Genomic DNA, 20940 nt, shown 5'->3' on the forward strand with positions numbered 1-20940 from the left:
AAAATTTTTATTCGATTTGAATCAGGACATGCAAATTTTTTTTACATAAACAAATGCCCCCTTCGTAGTTGTCTCACGAAGAATTTTAGTGAGATTGAGTGAGAGAAGTACGAATCCTCAGTTTTTATTTATTTATTTATTTATTTTTTATTTTTTATTTTTTATTTTTTTAGACATCAGCTATTTTATATCGTTGTTGGCTTAATCCGATAAATGGAATGAAATTCAATATTGTTATAATCCTTTCCTTAGCAATGGATATCTCGAGCTTGGCATAGAACCTTCTCTATCTTTCTCTCTCTTATTTTTTTTGAATGAGGGCCTTGTATTTGTAAACATTTTCAGCCAAACTTGGGATGATTTTATAAGCCATTCATCCGCTCGATAGCACCATGGGCGAACACGGAAATAGACAAACATGGTTTTTGAACCCAATTTTTTTATGATGATCGAATGAGCTCAAAATAAATCTCCACCGTTCATCTTAAAGGTAAGGACCTTATAAATGACTATAAAAATTTTCACTAAAATTGAATATGATTTGATATGGTGATACTTGACTTGATGATGAGGTATCTGGGCAGGAATTTAGGCAGATTCTGCCTCTAAATTGCCAAATTTTTTATGATAGTCATATGAATTTAGAATTTAATCGTCACCATTCATATTGAAGATCAGAACACCTTGATCATAGAGAAAAAATTTCAGAAGGATTGAAGCTCTTTTGACCGTCTGATCTTGAGGTAGAACTTGAATATGGTGTGATGACAATCATCAATGAATTTCATGTTTGATTCACGATTTTATTTTGATAATTGATGAATTTGATGCTCAATCATAACCGTTCACATTGAGCATTATCAAGGCTGGAGTTTTCATAAAAAATTTCAGACCGATCCGAATTTGTGGCATTGTCCGATGAACACATTGATCAACATTGAACATAGAGAAGTGGTGTCCTGCAACATGGCCCACAACCCTACTCTCTTCAATAAATCATGTAATCTTCAAATCAAATTTCAACCGTTTAGATTGAAGACTAAACATGTATTTATAATTTGAAAGAAATTTTAAGGTAATCAAAGGTAATTTGGTCGCCCGATGAAGACCTTGATTGGAGCAATAATATCAAAGAAGCTTTAATTTTCATGCATAAGGATTTTTTTTTTTTTTTTTTGTTTTTTTTTTTTTTTGTTTTTGTTTTTATATAGGGACCAATGTATTTGCCTCAGGAAGCACACTTAACTATGCATGACCGGTCTACATGGAGCCGGACGTTCCTTCATAGACAAATACATGTCTCCTTATTTCATTAAACGAATTTTTAGTACAAAAATGATTTTAGTACATAAATGCATGAAAATAAATGTTTTGCCTCAAGAAGTACATTTAATTGTACATGACTAGTCAACCCTTATGAGGGACCAGACATTCCGTCATAGGCAAAACATTTTTACATTAGACATAATACTTCTTCAAGAAACGACCGTTGATGGGTGGCATCGGTCTTTCTCCGTTGGCATCGATAAGTTGATATGCTCCTCCTTCGTAGACGATCTCCACAACATAAGGGCCTTCCCAATTTGCTTTGAATTTGCCCCCAGCCTTTTTGTTGGTGATGATGGGTCTTCTGACGACAAGGACCATTTCTCCTTTGGTAAAAGTCCGAAAACGAGCCATCTTGTTGTATGCTTGAGACATTTGTGCTTTGTAGACTTCGAGATTTTGTTGCACCCCTAATCTTTTTTCATCCAGAGAGTCCAACTCATCCAAGCGGAGCCGAACATTATCTTCATTAGAAATTTCATTTTGCAATGCCATCCTTAGGGAAGGTATCTGGATTTCGAGAGGTAAAACTGCTTCAGTTCCAAACACCAAAGAATATGGTGTGCATTGTGTCAGAGTCCTATAGGTAGTGCGATATGCCCATAGCATCTCCGGGAGTCTTTCATGCCAATCTCTCTTGTTTTTAGACACTGCTTTCTTCAACAACTTTGAGAGGGTTTTGTTGAATGCTTCTGCCAATCCATTCGCTCTAGCATTATATATGGAGGTATATCTCCAATCTATTTTATGATGCTGCGCAAATCTCCCGACCTTGAAGCTTCTGAAAGCGGGGCCGTTGTCTGAAATAATTCTTCTTGGAGTCCCAAATCTATATAAGATGTTTTCCCTGAAGAATTTGAGGATATTCTCAGTCTTGACTTCTCTAAGTGGGATTGCTTCTGCCCATCTAGAGAAGTAATCTGTTGCAGCCAATATGAATCGATGTCCCAAAGATGATGGTGGTTCAATAGGACCGATTACATCTGTTCCCCATATCTCAAAAGGCCATGAAGAGGCTGTGGGGTGTAAAGGATTTGGATGTTGATGAATAAAATCTCCATGTATCTGACATAGATGACATTTTCTAGCATAATTAATGCAATCTCCGACCATGGTTGGCCAGTAATACCCCAAGCGTTTGATCTTGAGTCGCATCTTGGGTCCGGATTGGTGTGCACCACATATCCCGGAATGCACATCATGCATAACTTCTTGGGCTTCTTCATATGAGAGGCATCGCAGGAGCAGTTGATCATAGGACCTGCGGTATAATATATCATTTATGAGGGTAAATCTTAGGGCTCTTCGCTTTATCTGAAGACCTTTTGATTTATCCTCAGGGAGTTTATCATATTTCAAATATTCCATGAACGGTTGTCTCCAATCTTCCTTTGGAATTTCAAGAGTGAAGACTTCCGCATTGCCCCCAGCACTTTCCTCTTCGACTTCGTCGGGGATTGTACTAATGGGTCTTCTATTTTTTATGGTTATATGGATTTCTTCATAATTTGGATTTGCCAGTTCCTTTGCTACTTTCGCCAAAGAATCAGCTTCTCCATTTTCTGATCTTGAAACCCTCCTCAATTGCACTTGGGGGATTTTCTTCATCAGATTTTTGACCTTCTTATAATATTTAAGAAGTTCAGGTTTGTATATCTTGTAGTCTCCTTCGACTTGCTTGATAATGAGTTGTGAGTCTCCAAATATATGTATATCTTGGATTCCCATTTCGATTACCAGTTCTAAACCAGCTATGAGAGCTTCATATTCTGCCTCATTGTTTGTACATGGCTCCGTGAGGGAGAGAGCATATCTGAGGATCCCTCCTTCTGGTGTGACGAACACAAGTCCTATCCCGGCTTTAATTTGTGGGATTTGGAACATAAGTGCCGGTTTTATAGATGACGCTCCATCAAAGTATAGTCGCCACCTTGCTTCTTCCACTATTAATGTCTCTTCATCAGGGAGATCAAGATTAAGTGGTGAATCATTAGGGAGAGGATGTGCTGCTAGAAAGTCTGCCAGCGCCTGCCCTTTAATTGCCTTCTGTGGAGTATATGTTATGTCAAATTCCATCAGAATCAGTGCCCATTTTGCTAGTCTTCCTGTAAGCAACGGCCTCGTCATAAGGTATTTGAGTGGGTCTATTTTTGATATGAGTATTACTTTATGCGCTAGCAAGTAGTGTCTCAACTTCTTGACTGCAAACACCAAGGCTAGGCAATGCTTTTCAATTGGCGTATATTTACTCTCAGCTCCTACCAACATCCTGCTAAGGTAATATAACGCATTTTCTTTACCTTCTTCATTATTCTGAGCCAACATAGCCCCCAAAGACCCTTCCAATGCAGCTGTATATAAGATCAGAGGCTTTCCATGAATCGGGGCTGCTAGCACTGGTGGATTTAACAAGTACTGTTTAATGTCATCGAAAGCTCTCTGACATTCATCATCCCATTTGAAAGGAGCATTTTTCTTGACCAGTTTAGATAAGGGCTTGCATCTCCCAGAGAGGTTGGAGATAAATCTCCTGATGTATGCTAAACGACCTTGGAAGGAGCGCAGCTGCTTCAATGTTCGAGGAGGTGGCATTTCTAGGATTTCCTTTATCTTGGAGGGATCTATCTCTATTCCCCTGTGCCTCACGATGAAGCCTAGGAATTTTCCAGAGAGGACTCCAAAAGCACACTTCATGGGATTCATTTTCAACTTGTATTGTCTGAGGCGTGTGAAGACTGTCCTCAAATCATCGAGATGCTTGTCTTTGGAATTTGTCTTAACCACAAGATCGTCTACATAGCATTCGACAACTTTGTGAATTAAATCATCAAATATTCTGGTCATAGCTCTTTGATATGTCGCTCCTGCATTCTTCAATCCGAACGGCATTACCCTATAGCAATAGATTCCCATGGGTGTTCGGAAAGCAGTATTCTTTTGATCCTCTGGATGCATTTTAATTTGATTGTATCCAGAATATCCATCCATAAAGGAAAACATCTCATACCCTGAGGTGTTGTCGATCATGAGCTCCATAACTGGGAGGGGAAAATCATCCTTAGGACATGCCTTATTCAGGTCCCTGAAGTCTACACATATCCGTATTTGTCCATTCTTCTTTTTCACAGGAACTATGCTAGCTATCCAATCAGGGTATGTTTCTTCTCTGATAAAATTTGCTTCGATCAGCTTCTTGGTCTCTTCTATCACCTTTTCTTCTAGGTCAAACTTCATCTTCCTTGGTGCCTGTTTGACTGGAGTAGCATTAGGATCAATGGCTAGTCTGTGAACAGCCACCTCATCATCTAATCCTGGCATTTCATTATAGTTCCAAGCAAAGCAGTCAATATGCTCCTTCAAGAGAGCCTTGAATGACGATTTTTCTTCTTCTGATAGTTGTGCACTTAGGAAAGTTGGTCTTGGGTCATCACCGCTTCCCAAGTTGATTTCAACCAACTCATCAATTGTTGCTTGCCCCCCGTCTTCTAGTTCGAGTGGTGCATTTTTCATCTTTATTTCCTCTTCCTCCTCCTTCAATGTTACCATGTAACATGAGTGCTTGGAAAACTCAGAATAGCCTATCCCATTCTTGTCTATCTGTGTAGGATGCCACAACCTGCGAAAGCCCTGATGTGACTTCCTTGACCACTTGATTTTGCTCCCAAATCTCTCAACTATCGTCTTGAGCTTGTTGGGGTAATGGCTTGGGAAATTTATGGGTTGAGCTTCATCATCTTCTATTTCTTCAATATTTATGATATCATCATTTAAGGTCTTCTTGCTCTTGTCCTTATAAAAGAGAATGCCTCTCTCCTTTTCATGCCGAGCTGGCACATAAAATATTTTTAGATGCTCGACTGTATTTACATTCAAGTCATCCAAGGATTTGTATAGCCCATCTGGAATCCTCGTAATGTATAATGCATTTTCTTCAGTAGATCTTTCAATTTGACCCTTACTTTGGTGTATATCTGCATCGCTCTCATCTTCTGATGACTCAGTGTCACTACCAAAGTGAGGTGGCGCTGGTTCTTTTTTTTAGAGCACAGGAGTAGTTTTGGCTGTCTTGATCAAAGACACTTCTTCTGGGCACGGCAATTTGCCCCCTTTGGTTGGTTTGGATGTGTTAAGATAATACCTTGCATCCTCATAGTGTATTTCATGGATGCCAAAGGGTTGGATCTCTCACTTCTTCTGGGCACGGCAATTTGCCCCCTTTGGTTGGTTTGGATGTGTTAAGATAATACCTTGCATCCTCATAGTGTATTTCATGGATGCCAAAGGGTTGGATCTCTCCATCAATTCTGAACTCTTCCCCATCCACCAAATACTTTGCGCATTGATGCAGTGTTGAAGGAACCAACTGGTTTTCATGAATCCATGGCCTTCCTAAGAGGGCTTTATAGGACGCATCAGCATCAATTACATGAAATTTCACATCAGATGATATTTTTCCAAATTTAAGGGGGAGAGTGATCGATCCCAATGCCTTTTGGCTGTGCTGATTGAAGCCCTGGATAATGATCCTCTCTGAAGATAAGTGGCATACTTCAAGAGCCAATGCTCGAAGAGTATTGAGGGTCATTAAATTCAAAGAAGACCCTGGATCAATCAAAACCCGGTTGATCTTTACTCCATCACAAAATCCTGTCACATATAGTGGTCTGTTGTGTGCCGTAGTCCCAAGTAATAGGTCCTCATTTGTGAAGGATACTGAAGATGTATGAGATGTATATAGGGCTTCTTTTATGTTGACTTCGGCGAAGTATGCTTGATACTCCTCAGGATTTTGTAGGGCATGTATTAAAGACTCCCTGACCTCAGCTGACATCATCAATGCATCGTACATACTGAGGAGTGCCGGGACTTTCTTCAAGTGTGCCAAAATGTTGTAGTTTGGCTTTTTCAAGGGTTTCTTGGGGGAGACATTCTCTTCTTCAACCATCTTCCCTTTATCTCGGTTATTTGAACTGGGAACCTGTCTTGGCTGAAGTGTTTTCCCAGTTCTAAGCTGCATCTGATGTACATGTTGTGGTGCTTCATCTTCCTCATCAGGGAAGTTTAGCTCATCTTCTGAATCATCATGAGCATTTATAGCATAACATTCTCCTTTTTCTTCAAAGTAATCCTCAGTGAGTGTCAAATTTCCCTGAGAAACCTGTCCTTGCAACCATTTTTGGAAAGCGTGACATTCTTCTATGGTGTGTCCTGTAAGCTCGAGTGATATTGGCAAGTAGCTTGAATGTCTCACCAAGATGCATTAGGTCGCCTTTTGGGTTTATGCAAATTCAATCCATTTTCTATAGCTTGATCAAAAAGCTCTTTCCTTTTATCTTTCCCCGATAGATCTTTCTTTGATATTTGTTGTTTTAGAAGGGGATCGGAGAATCCACGACTTCGAAACAAAATTTTGTCCTCGATGATTCTGGAGGATATGTCCCTAGATTCATCCCACTCAAGATCTTCAATATGTAATCGCCGTGAGCCTATCAGTGACTCCTCTGTTACCCTTTGAATGAAAGCGTGGATGTCTTCGACAGTCATGACTTTCTTCAAGACCTTATATTTTTGGGGTCTTCGGGTGTAATATGGTTCTTTGGACATTAGTTGTGGGTAGGGCTCCAAGAGCTTCGCGTTCACCTTCTTTTACTCTTTCCCCGAATGCTATCTTCTTTCTTTGCTTTTTTACCGACATGTAGGGTCGATCTGTAACGGGTCATATAGGACTCTTCTCGCTCGGGAAAAGCTATCTTATTCATCATCATCTTCGGGTTATATGAAGGTTCCCTCCTGAATAACCCCGCAAGTCTCCACTTGCACATCTTCTTCATTTCCAATTTTCTCAATTAATTCCCTGAGTAACTCTTCGATTTCTTCAGGAAAATAATCTCTGAGGGTAATCGTAACCCTTTCTTTCTCGCTCATATTCTTCAAGGGTCTCAATATACTCCTCAATAATAGATTTCTTGTGCTTTGATTGTTCGCGCTTTTGTTTTCTTTTCTTGTTCTTTTTCTTTGACCGCTTTGTCCCGAGCGACCTTTATCGAGGTTGCTCGAGAGCACTTCCAAATGATCCCCTGCAATTCACCCAACCTTTTTAACATCTTCATTGATCTTTTTGGATACAAATACTTCCCATAACTCTTCTCGGGACAAAGCACAAGGTTTGTCATCTTCCGTTGATGTAAATATCACCTTGTTACCAACCACCGTGAACTTCCCTCGAGATGACCCCTTCCGGTTTAGGGCATGCCACGTAGCGATATGTTCACCTGGTTGCTCGGACAAGACATTCTTTGAGAGTGTGATTTTGCCCCTCTTGGTATTGTCGCTCGACCCAATCCTTAAAAACATAACAATCTTCTATTGTATGTCCCTAACACCCCTATGATATGGACAATAATTGGGATGATCTGGCTTGCTTTGCTCTTCGTGTCTTTTTGCATCTCGTGGAGTCGCAGACCCTCTCTCTCACAAGATCTTTGAAGATTTTTATGTACTTTATCTCTTCCGAAGGAATACTTTTATTCAGTCCTATCCTTCAAGGAAGGAAGAGGTTTTGACTCATTGTCATGAGCACCCTAAGCTAGGTACCTTAGCTTGTTCCCGCTTTATGGGACTCTGCCACGCCTTTTCCCCTTCTCAATATCGAAGGTCGTGAAAGTGTACTTGACGCCTTCGCTTTTCTTGGATTTGTCTTTGTCACTCCTTGAAGTGGTTTGAAATTGGACAACACCTTCGGGTTGGTCCTTTCCAATTTTTTTAGCTTGTGAGATTAAGCCTTGGAATGTAGTGATGCTAGATGTACTCAAGAAAGGTGACATCCAACTATCAATGTTCACCAACAATAAACCCATCGCTCGACTCGATCGAGTGGTTGTTCACATTTGATGCTCAAATTCCTCCATCTCATAATGTAATCGACCACTTTTTCATCTTTGTTTTGGCGAGTGGCTACTAGGTCAGCAATTGTGATTTTGTCACTTATACCCCCAAACCGTACTCGAAATGCATCTTTTAACTCGCCGCCATGTTTGAATCGACTGGTCGTGATTTGCATACCATTCAAATGCTACTCCCTGCTAGACTTGCGAGAACTCGTCTGAGGAGGAGCGATGGCTTTCGCGACTTATATCTCCACAAGCCGTGACAAAAATGAGCCAAGTGTTGGTCGATTGCCAATCCCAAAGAAATTGCTTGAATTTAGGAACATTATATCCCTGGGGTAAGGCACCGTGTCGTGGTAGCCGGGATAGGGCTTGTTCCATCCGCCTTGTATCAATTCCTTTGGCTTGATTTAATTCAGCAACTACCATTCGCTGTATCTCTTCCCGAGTTATTACAGCTGATTGTTCCTGAACAGGAGCATAAGAGGTTCTTCCATGTTCTGTCGGCCTCAAGGTTTCCTTTGGAGGTGGTGTTGGACTTCTCGACCTCGCACATTTCCTCCATAGGAAACCGTGGGTTACCCCTCGCTCAACTCGGCCTCGTGGGCTTCTCCTACGGCCGTCGGGTTGGGCTCCTCGATCTTCCCGGGTTGTTCGTGTTGATTTTCCATGAGGATTTTAATGTTTTTGCATTTGTAATATCGACCCCATCAACATTGCCATGTTGTCATTGAGTCTTTTGATATTCAAGATCACGATGTCCCTTTTGAGGAATAAAGACATGTTCATCCTCTTCATCTTCATTTAGTTGTCTGCACTTTTCGTGTTTCCCTGGTACATGGAGTGGTGGAAGGCTAGTCCCTATCCCTCGCTCCTCATGTGGTGGCACATGACTCGAACCTTCTTCCCCATTCGTAGAGTCTCGTCGCTAAATAAATAAATAAATTAAGTAAATAAAAATATATATTAAATAAAATTAATTTAAAAAAAATATTAAAATTAATTAAAATTTAATTGAATCTTATCATTTTTCGTCTAATTTAGTTAGGAGGTTATGATACGGGGTAGGATGGCGTAATTTATTGAAAAATTGAAATTATGAATATATACATATATATATATATATATATATATATATATATATCTAAAAAAACATATAAAAAAAATTATATATAAAAATAAATATATAAAAAACGAAAAATATAATAATAATGATAAATTAAATCCCTATCTATTCGTTATTGGCGAAAAAGGACCAACTAAAAATGAATGAAAAAAATATAATAAAAATCGAATTTTTGAAATAAAATATATATATATATATATGTAAATATAAAAAGATAATAATATAAAAAAATAAAAATAAATAAATAATAAATAAAAAAATATAATAAATAAAAAAATATATAAAAATAATAAAATTTTAAAAAAATAAAAATAAAATAAATAAATAAAATAATAGTAATAATTAATTAATTAAAATAAAATAAATAAAAAAAACATTAATAAAAAAAATAAATAAAAATATATAAAAAAATAATATATTATTAAATTTAAATTTAAGTTTAACTCGATCCGCTCACTGTGATCTTATGGGAGAATTTAAAGATTATGATAAGGATGAGAGGGTTTTTAAAAAGGAAGAATGTATGAAGAAGAAAGGGGAGTGAATTATTCGAGAAACAAAGACGAAGGAGAAGGTGCGGATCTCTTTCTCCCCATATTCATGCATACATACGTATATAAAAAATTTTTGCCGCTGTCACTGCTGTCCATAGTTGATGTCACGGGCCGTGATCGAATCGGTCGAGATAATGGCGCCGATCACGCCGGATGTTGACCGCCGCCACCGCTCACCGCTGATGCAATCGCTTTTTTGTCGCCATGTTCAGTTGATGCCGCGGCGTGATCAAACGGCTCGAGATAATGCCGTCGATCATGCCGGAAGTTGACCGCCGCCAACCATGATGGTACCCGCTGCTCACCGTCACCCCCTTCTTCCTCTCTTCTGCCTTTTTTTTCTTATCCCCTCTTCGATCCGATCTCAAGCCGAATTCCAATGGCCCTCACTGTCGAGAAGAGTTCCTCTGGCCGTGGGTACAAGGTTAAGGATCTCTCAGGCTGACTTCGGTCTCCTCGAGATCGAGCTCACTGAGGTCAAGATGCCCGGACTCATGTCTTGCCGCGCGGAGTTTGGCTCCTCCAAGCCTTTTGTTGGCGCCCGGATCTCTGGATCCCTCTATATGACCATACAGACCGCTGTTCTTATCGAGACCCTCACCGCCCTCAGCGCTGAGGTGCGCTGGTGCTCCTGTAACGTTTTCTCTACCCAAGACCATGCTGCCACCGCCATCGCCCGTGATTCCGCTGCCGTGTTCGCCTGACAACGCCGAGTTCTAAATTGTGCTCAGGCTGATCAGGGATGGGCTGAGGGTGGATCCCAAGAAATACAGGAAGATGAGGGATCGTTTGGTCGGTGTCTCGGAGGAGACTACCACTGGTGTGAAGAGATTGTACTAGATGCAGGCCAGCGGAACCCTCCTCTTCCCAGCGATCAACGTCAACGACTCCGTCACCAAGAGCAAGTTTGATAATCTCTATGGATGTCACCAGTACTCCCTTCTTGATGGTCTGATGAGGGCTACCGAGGTGATGATTGCCAGTAAGGTTGTTGTTGTGTGTGGTTATGGTGATATTGACAAGTGTTGCTCTCAAGCAGGTAGGTGCCCGTGTGATCGTCACAGAGATTGATCCCATCTGCGCCCTCCAAGCCTTGATGGAAGGCATCTCTGTACTCACCTTGGAAGATGTCATCTCCGAGGTTGATATTGTTGTGACCACCACAGGAAAGCGAGGATATTATCATGGTTGACCACATGAAGAAGAAGAAGAAAACCCGAGAAGCTAGTTGAGGCTTCAGGGATGATAAATTTTTATTGATTATGTACTTCTATCCCCGACATTTTTTCATCTTTTTAAAAAATTTGTTTCTTGATGTATCTTCTCATTTGCATCGATTGTACATGATTATGAATGGTTAGTAACACAAAAACCATGATTGCAATTTATACATAAGGTCAATTTGCTCCAATTAAAAAAAAAAAGAGAAAAGCATGCATACTCACGTGAATCAATTTAAAAAATAATAATAATAATAAATAATAATAAATATATAAAAAAAAGGGAGCCGGGACCATTAGTAAATAATGAATATGGTTCCATGTTTATATATATAAACATATATATATATATATATATATATATGTTTGTATTCACGTGCCATGCATGCACATATAAAAAAAATCGCATGCTAAACATGCATGCATGGGAAGATATATAAAAATAATAATAATAAAAAATTATTATTGTTATTATATGCATGCGCATGTTCATGGCAACAAATATATATAATGAAAAAAAAACAATGATGATGAAGCATGCATACATGCATGGCATATAAAAATGATGAATGAAATAATGAGAAGCATGCAAGGGAAAAATGGCAAATTATGCAAAAAAAAATAATAATAATAATAATAATAAAATAATAATAATAAAAAAATAATAAAAAAATAATAAAATGAGAAGTATTTGAGAAACATGTCATATGGGCATTCAAATATGCAGACATGCATAAAGAGGTGGCCACCATAAAAAAATGGTCCCACTTGTCATACACATGGGTGCATATATATATCTATCCCTAAATATATATGTATACTCAAATAAATAAAAAAAACTTCTATAATAACTGTGGACTGAAATAGATTTAAATAAATAAATAAATAAACAAATAAATAAATCTAGAAATGATAGCATGCTGCTAATCTCAAAGCAACAACCAGGATGCTGGTCTCGAGATAGTAGTTAAATTTATCTCAGGGTGGCAATTAGATATATAACACGATAATAAGACATGGGCAGTGGTGGCCTATTCATTTCAAGACAGTGATCAAAATTATAAAAAAAGAGACGGTAATGAAATATACGTCTCAAAAATAGGCAATCGCGTGACAGAACGCAGCGATGATAATAGATGCATGTGTAATCATGTAGCTGATGATATAAAAATATATATATATATATATATATATACATATAAGTGATGTCATAAATATGTTTATACAATAAAATAACAAGATTTATAATTCGCAAATCTTCTTGCTCTTACTTGTACTTTTTGCCCTTAATCGGAGGTTCCTAAGATTTCTAATCTGGGGTAATTAATAATAGAGGCTTGCCTCTATTAGGGATGAAAGAACCTACACAAAACAAATATGATATTTGTGCTTCGATATATTGTCTGGTGTCTTTTTCATGATACTAGACGTGTATTTTCGATCCCACACTACCTAGAAACTCATGAATGTAATTCAAGATACCCTGACCTTAGAGCGCTTGAAAAACAAATGGTTGACTGTTTCAAAATCATGTCCACATAGAACATAAAGGATGTTTGAAGCTATTATACCCCAAACCAAGCTTGCCAGATACGGTGCACCGACAAAAGGTAACACACCCATAGTGCATAGCACAATAGGCATGCAAGGCCTCAAAACCTATTACAAAACCAAACATACAATCAAGCAAAACGTTAAGTTTCAAAATCAAGTTTCAAAATATGCAAAACTTCCAAAATACATATCTTAGAGTCTACAAAACAGACGAAGATTTGATCCCAACTAGACTAGGTATAGGTCTGCTACTTGCTCAATCCTAGTAAGCTATTATACTCCTGATCTGAAAAAAAATTAACAACCAGATTATGAACTTGACAGCCCAGTAATGAACCACTAAAAATGTTGGGATTATAAAAAGTCTCAAAAATTCAGAAAAAAAATTAGTAATATGATATAGCAGAATAATTTCCAAAATACAATTAAGAAACAAAACAAAACATCCAACAGAGCCTAATGTTTAAGATAAATCCAGTATATGTCTCCCAATAACTATGGTCAAAATAAACATATCAGAGTTCATTTGTTAACTATAGTCTCTTAACAGAATTACATGTTGACACGGTCAGTGTTTAACCCCCAGTAACAGGGTTAGTGCATAGTTAATTGGAGACTAAACATTTTTATATCAAAATACTTCATTGTCCGAAAACTAAACAAATATTAGAATTTCAGATAGAATAAGATTTGCAGGACAAGATTTACAGAATAATTTCTCGAGCAAACGTACAAACATATGCATGATCCCATTTCTTTATAGTAAAAATAATCTAGATATATTCAAAACAATTTACAAATATAGTAGTTCAAAGATTGACAAATATGATCAAAATATTGGAATTAATATTTCAGGGAAACAAAAGTAATTCAAAAATTTAATAAGTATATAATAACAAAAACTGAATCAAATCCCAACAAATGTTTTAATATTATATAAGCAAACTTTAAAAGAATTTTAATAAATTCAAAATTGTTGATAATCAGAAATTATATAAATATATACATTTATATGTGGTGTTACTTACTTAGGGCCTGTTTGGCTGCAAAATAAAAAAAATATGGCATAATTTTATTATGTAGGAGTGCAAGTGATTATTACAGAAATTATAGCATGTTTTATTCCTACAAAATGAGTGTTTGGTTACCAAAATAAAAAAAATTACTGAGATCGACCGATCGGCAACTAGACCACCGGTGGACCTGTGGCCGGTAGTCGGAGATCAGCTGGAGCACCGGTGGATCGCCGGTGTGTCAACGGAGGCTAGCCGTGCGGACCACCGGTGGATACCGGTGTGTCACTGGAGGCCGGTGAGCTGGTAATTGGACCGGTGACCAGTTGTCGGAAGCCTGCCGGATCACCGGTGGATCGCCGACGTGTCACCGGAGCCGGTGGACTGATGATCGGACCGTCTGTGGACCGATGACCGGTCGCCGAAGGCCGGTTGGACCGCCGGCCGGACTTGTTGCGGTGGCTGGAGACTGGCCAAGTCACTGGTGGACTGGTGGCTAGTTGCTGGATCAAAAAAGAGATTTTTTTATGTCATAATGTCTATATTATGCCATAATTTTATACTCTAAAATAGTTATCCAAACAACCAATATGGCATAATTCTCAGAAAATATTAAATTACGGCATATTGTACAGATTATGCCGTAATTCTGGCCTATCCAAACAGGCCCTTAATTATTGCCAAAAACTCCAAATTCCAAATTAAACAAGTTTCCTTAGAAAACCCTACATTTGAGAATAATTTCCAAGGATATAAAAAACCTATGTAACACTAGCAAGAAAAATTTAATTGAGTTAAATGCTAACCTAACTTAACTTCTAAAGCATTGTAACAACATCTGAAGCTTGTGCATAACACTAGATTCTTAACAACCCAACCAGAGTGATCAATTCTCCCTACTTGAATTATCAAACATTATATACACTAACAAAGAAACTCACTAGATTAGAAATATATACGGGTAGGATTAAATATAAATTCAACGGCTAGGATTAAATATAACATCAACGGCTAGGATTAAATAGGGGTGGGGCTCACAATCTCCCCTCCTTTAAAAGAGTTTATTCCTATAAACTCAGACTTGATCAGTCGAAGCAGGCTTTCAGTAAGATTTAGACCATGCAAAAGTTTGAGTGTTATCGGATTAGCTTATAAGATTCAAAGACCAATGGATTCAAACAAAAACTTGATTGCTGATACTTCTAAGGACGATGGTCACAACAAATGAACATCAAGCCAAATTAGGGTTTTGCACCAACTAATATCAAACAAAGCCTTCAAAATCAATGCGGGATGACAATCTCTATTAATCATCAATAATAAGATCTATTGTCAGGTTATTTTCCATTCAACTCTCAAATAGGACTCAAATAGCAAATACAAAACTACCATCGCAATACATCAAAATCCTGCATTTGGAAACATCAATGCATGCAGCATCCCATTGATATGATGACTAAATCAACCAGATTTTGAAAATTAAAATCCCAGTTTCTTTTTCATCAACTAATATCCATGTCATATACTTAAAGAAACATTACATGTGCATAAAAGATCAAATTTTACAACCATCAAGCATCAGAACATTAAAATTATACATATTCTCAAGTCCACAACAATATTTGAACACTCTAAAATTTTCTCATTGATTGAAAAGCATAAGCAAATTAAAACCTATCAAGAACTACCAAATATCTACCAAGCTTAAACTTTCTTGAATTATACTCAATCAAATATTTGGAGACTAATCATCAAAATTTATTAAATCTTCCTAAACACTATGGTATGATCCTTTACAGCTTTTTGTGGATAACATTACAACAATGGGGCTTATTTCACCTTCCAAGTACATAAATATCTTCTAGATTACCCACTACTTCACTAAAATCAATACAACTGAACACACTAAGAAATCATATCAATCAAAATCGCTACTTAGCTTCAAGAAACCCAAAGAAAGATATCAAATTATAAGAAGTTTGCTCCTCAAAGTAATTGGCCACCAAAGCGCCAAATTAATTATACCAAACAACCAAGCAGAGACTAGGGTCAATCACACATTAACCTCTAGGGATTTTTCTTAATTATAGAAATATTTAACTTGCCAAATATCATAATTCCTCTTTCAAATAAATTTAGACTCACCAAGCTACAATGTGATCAAGTTCCATAATATTCTTAGCCCTCGTCAAATTATAGCATCAATCTGAATCTCAAGCGATTTCAACACATTTATTATTCAGCCTAGTCTTACGAAACCATGAATATCACCCAACATACACATCCAATTTCAGAGATATTTTGCAAACAAGTAGCTGAGATCATAATAAATATTCTTTATATTTCACACTTTTTCCAAAACTACTTCCAAAATCAAGAAAAATGACATTTACTCTTCAGGTCTTGCACAACAGTAACATACAAGATAGACCTACCTTAGGATACAAATCTAATAAATTCAAAATTTTGCAGATATGTAGCTATGGATAAATGCCACAATTCAATAGTTTTAAAATTCTCCAAATTCTATATCTATAGTCTCTGAATTTGGGCATAATTTTAGACAACTCAAATCAAAATCCTAAAAGTCACAATTCATATGCTTCTATATATAACCATACAATGGCTTAACTCTGATCATTTTTTTTTTTTCCAAATCATCAAATCTACAATTCATGAATCATCTATTGCCATGTCTAAAGAAAATCAGATACAATACAATTAGACAAGATCCAATCATAAATTCCAACCAAAGCAAGATCCCTCAATTCAAATTACCAAAACAAATACTCATATCCTGGCATGCAACTTTCGACAAGGAATTTAAAGTAAAAAATGGCATCTACAGGAAATATAACGAAAATCAGAACCCTTCCTACTTCCAAGACATCTAAGATTGTCAATCCATAAGATTCTCCTTGGCATAATTAGGTCACACACTTGCACATTTTCCAAATCTGAGTCCATATTGAGATAAGTAGGCTTGAAGGCAAAGGGAGTTTCTAAGCACCACGGGTTATTAAGAAAAGAAATGAAATGTGGGTTAACAAATTGAATCCAAAGGTTTGGTTTAATAACTTCAGCAGCTTCACAAAAAAAAACATCTGAAAAACTAAGAGCAATTAGCCGGATGATTAAAATGCCAATTACAAATAGAGCCATATTTCATCTTTAAAATTTCCACCCAAGCTATCTCTTTGCAATTCAACAAACTCAAGATATGTTTAGCAAACAAAGAAAATCTGGCCAGCTTAAGATTTTTAATGCCCAAATCCCCTTCAGGTTTATCAAGTGTGGTAATGCCTCATCCCACAAGATGGATGCCACTATGATTGCCACTATTAACCCAAAGGAAATCCCCTAGCTAGCTTGGTAATAAGGTCCAAAATACCATTAGGAATAAGATAAGAGGAAAGATAGTAAATAGGAGTTGAAAGAATGGAACTATTGATAAGAACAACTCTTCCAACTTTAGAGATGGAAGTTTGATTCCCGGCTGCAAGAATTTTAGCCACTCTTGTAATCATAGGTTGAAACAAATTTGAACTGATCCGCTTAGGTGCAATCATAATTCCCAAGTAAGTAAAAGGAAATTTACCAATTTAAAGTTAAAAATTGAGCTTACACTCTTGCACACTTTCTTGTTAAGCCAGCTATGAAAATGAATGGCTGATTTAGAGGAATTAGAGTGATGGCCCATCAACCGAGCATAAATAGACAGGTAAAGGTTACAGTTCTGTGCCACTTTCCTATTAGCATTGGTCATTAAAAGGAGATCATCCACATAAATTAAGGTTCAACTTGGGTTCAAAACCTAGAATCATATTCAATGCTAGGGCTTTGTTAAGGATGGCTATCAAATTATAAGAAGTAAGGATGAAGAGGCAAGGAGATGGGGATCTCCTTGACGAACTCCTTCTGAAGAAAAAGAAGAAATCCAACTAGAAAGATGCCCGCTAATAAGGAAAGAAAACCTGGCAAACTCGACACAAGCCTTAACCCAATAAATCTAAATTGAGGGATAAACCATTTTAATTAAAGTGGCAAGAACAGCATTTCAACTTAAAGTGTCATAAGCTTTCTCATCATCGATTTTAGCAAGCATCCTTGGGGGGCTCCTTAAATCATGTTCAATAGAGTGTGCTACCTCTTAGACAGCCAAAATGTTGTCCATAGGGTAATGCCCAACAATAAAACCACATTGTTTTCTACCAATCAAATTGGGCAAAACATTTCTAATTCTTTTGGCCAAGATCTTAATAATCACTTTATAACAAACATTACAGAGTGAGATTAGATGAAAATTGGTGACAATCTTAGGGCTATAATTTTTAGGAATTAAAGCCACATAAGTATTACCCCCTGATTTTGGAAGCGAGGTTGTGAGAAAATAATAATCAAAAGCATTAAAAAGCCAAGAAACAATATCATGCTAAAAAAATCTGTAAAACTAAGCATTCAAACCATCGGGTCCTGGGTTCTTCCTACTAGGAAAAAAAACAAAGTTTTGTAAACCTCAGCTTTGGAAACCAGTTAAATAAGAGAAATCTTGTCATTAATAGAAATGCACTTAAGATCCTCAAGTAGAGCATGAACAATATCAGAGATAGACTGACCACTATGTTTGGCCCACAAGTTTGTATAATGAGTCAAGAATCATTGTTAAATGTGGGGACAATAAGTAAAAACATTACCCTGACCATCTATAATGTGTGCAATCCGATTATTATGTCTATGGATACAAGCACTCTTATGGAAAAAACCAAAGTTTAAATCACCATTTTGAACCCACATCAATGAGACCTTTGAGCCCACTTTAAAGAATTAAGGCGAAGTAAAGCATTATACTTATTATATAGTCTCCTAAGATTACAATAATCAAAAGAGAGGGATTGGAAATAGAATCAGAGCCTTTTAAATCCTTTATTCTCAACTCAGTATCACGGATGTCTCTATCTAAGGAGTTTAAGCCTATAGATCTCCAATTAATAAGTTTTGATCTAGTAAAGTTAAAAAGGTTGGAGAAGTTATGAAGGGGTTTAGAATTAGCTATATAATTCCAAACATTATTAATAATGTGGTGATATTCAGGATAATCAAAGCAGGAATTGTTGAAACAAAAAATATGATTTTTTTCATAAAATCGATTAGAAGCAACTGGTAAACGAAGAGCATGATTAGAGAAGACACCGATCTAATCAGGCCCACCATTTGGCAAGGCCCAATTGTCCATTACATCAAGTGTAGTCTATCCCCACAAACACCAAATCAAGCAAAAAATTACCATTAATGAAATCCAAAAAATGCTTAGCTCGATGAATATAATAAGAATAAGGACCAACCTTGTGCTCAAATGGGGAACAAATGGTGTTGAAATCACACATGATGAGCCAGGGGAGATCTAATAAAGACATACCTGAGAGTTCTCTCAGAGTTTCTTGTGAGTATCAACCCTCTGACCATTATATATATAGAAAGAAACCAAGCTTTGGGAAGGTCTAATGAAATTACCGAATGAAGTGCAACTCTAGAGATCACTATTGGAGTGACAATACCAAAGTTCATTTCTAAAGCACAATGAGACCGCCTGACTACCTGATGGCCAAAATGGCAGCCCAGGCCCAATTTTGAGACTTATTGCAAAATCTTTTAATCCGATAAACATTAGCTCGAGTCTCAACTAAACACATTAAATCATGTTTATGACTTCAGATAGGATCAAAGATCTTATTGATATTGTTTACACTAGAGACCCCCATGCAATTACAACACAAAACAGTGAGTGATTTCATTTTGAAAAATATATATATAAAGAACTGAAGGAAAAAAACAGAACAAATAGAACAAAGGTCATTAAATAAGAAAAGAAGATCTGGGTAATTTTGCCAAAGAAACAGAAAGATTTAGAAAGAGGAGATGATCATGCCCCAAAAGAACCAATCTCCAATCTTCCTTTCTTCTTCGATAAGGGTCAATCAATCTCCTTGAATAGCTCCGCCCATAGATAGCTCTTGGATCTTCCTTCAAATTGTTTTGTTAAATATGGTCTTGATAATTTCTTTGGCTTTTCCTTCCCTAACTTAGTTTGTGTCTCCAAATAGCTTCACACCAAACTAGGTTTGTCATTGCCTATCTTAGTTTGTGTCTTCAAATAGCTTCACACCAAACTAAGCTTTATACATTCTTCATGATCTTGAATTCTTGCCAAAGATAAAATATTCCTCTCCCTCTGTAAAATAGATCTTTCTAAAAGGAGTTTTATGAAAGATATGGTTTATCATCCCGGATCTTACCAAGGATAGATAAACATACTTTAAATAAAACTTACCCTTCTTGAAGAGATCCTTTAGACTTGATGCACTTTCCAAAAATAGTTGATCATCACATGACTCCATTGAAAGGAATATCTTCTAAACATAATCTTCATCTTGATCTACTAACCTTTGTATCTTGACATGTCATGACACCTAGCTTCATCCACATCATTATCCTAGTCACTCATCCTTTGTGCCAAGTCATCATTGCCATGTCATCTTCTTAGTCATTACTTCCCTAACTGAGTCATCATAGCCACGTCACCTTCCTTTTGCCATGCCATTACTAGGCTTGTCATATAATGCCAATCCATGTCATCAGACTTAACAAATATGAAATCTAAGAATGTTCATCTATTTTTATGAGGCAAAAAAAATCTAAAGGTATATTGGGTATTTGAAAATGTCCAAAGATTTACTTGAAATTTGGGAAGGACATTGTTTATCCGAGAGCTAACCCAAATGACCGGATATAAAATTAAATTAAAAAAAATTATGAGATACTTTTATTAGCATAAGGGAATGGCAAACTCATTATCAATTATTTTAAAAAAATTATTTTTTATATAAAAAAAGTAAATAACCGAAATGATCTCTTTTTTGTGTGTTACTATTTTGGTCACCCAATTTTAAAAAGTTATGATTTGGTCCTTAGTTTTAGTTTTTGTTATAATTTGGTCACTCAAAAATACGTCATTAACAGTGATCACATATAGCATACTACATAGCATATATTTTCTCAGAGCTGGCATCTGACTTGGCATATGCTACATGTGATCACTGTTAACAGTGTATGTTCAGGTGACTAAATCATAATAAAAAATAAAAGTAGAGAATAAATAGTAACTTTTTAAAGGTAGTAGACCAAAAACAGAACACACAAAAAAGTATGTGACCATCTAGATTGTTTACCCAAAAAAATACAAACACTTTCATTTAATTATTA

The 20940-nt window shown here is 36.8% G+C and overlaps 1 pseudogene; it reads left to right on the forward strand.

Annotated features, from left to right (window-relative positions):
• Positions 1-10272: 10272 nt before the first annotated feature.
• On the forward strand, positions 10273-11125 carry LOC120265280 (annotated as a pseudogene).
• The last annotated feature ends 9815 nt before the right edge of the window (positions 11126-20940 follow it).

This window comes from Dioscorea cayenensis, chromosome 7, assembly GCF_009730915.1.
Source record: "Dioscorea cayenensis subsp. rotundata cultivar TDr96_F1 chromosome 7, TDr96_F1_v2_PseudoChromosome.rev07_lg8_w22 25.fasta, whole genome shotgun sequence".
Taxonomy (NCBI): Eukaryota; Viridiplantae; Streptophyta; class Magnoliopsida; order Dioscoreales; family Dioscoreaceae; genus Dioscorea; species Dioscorea cayenensis.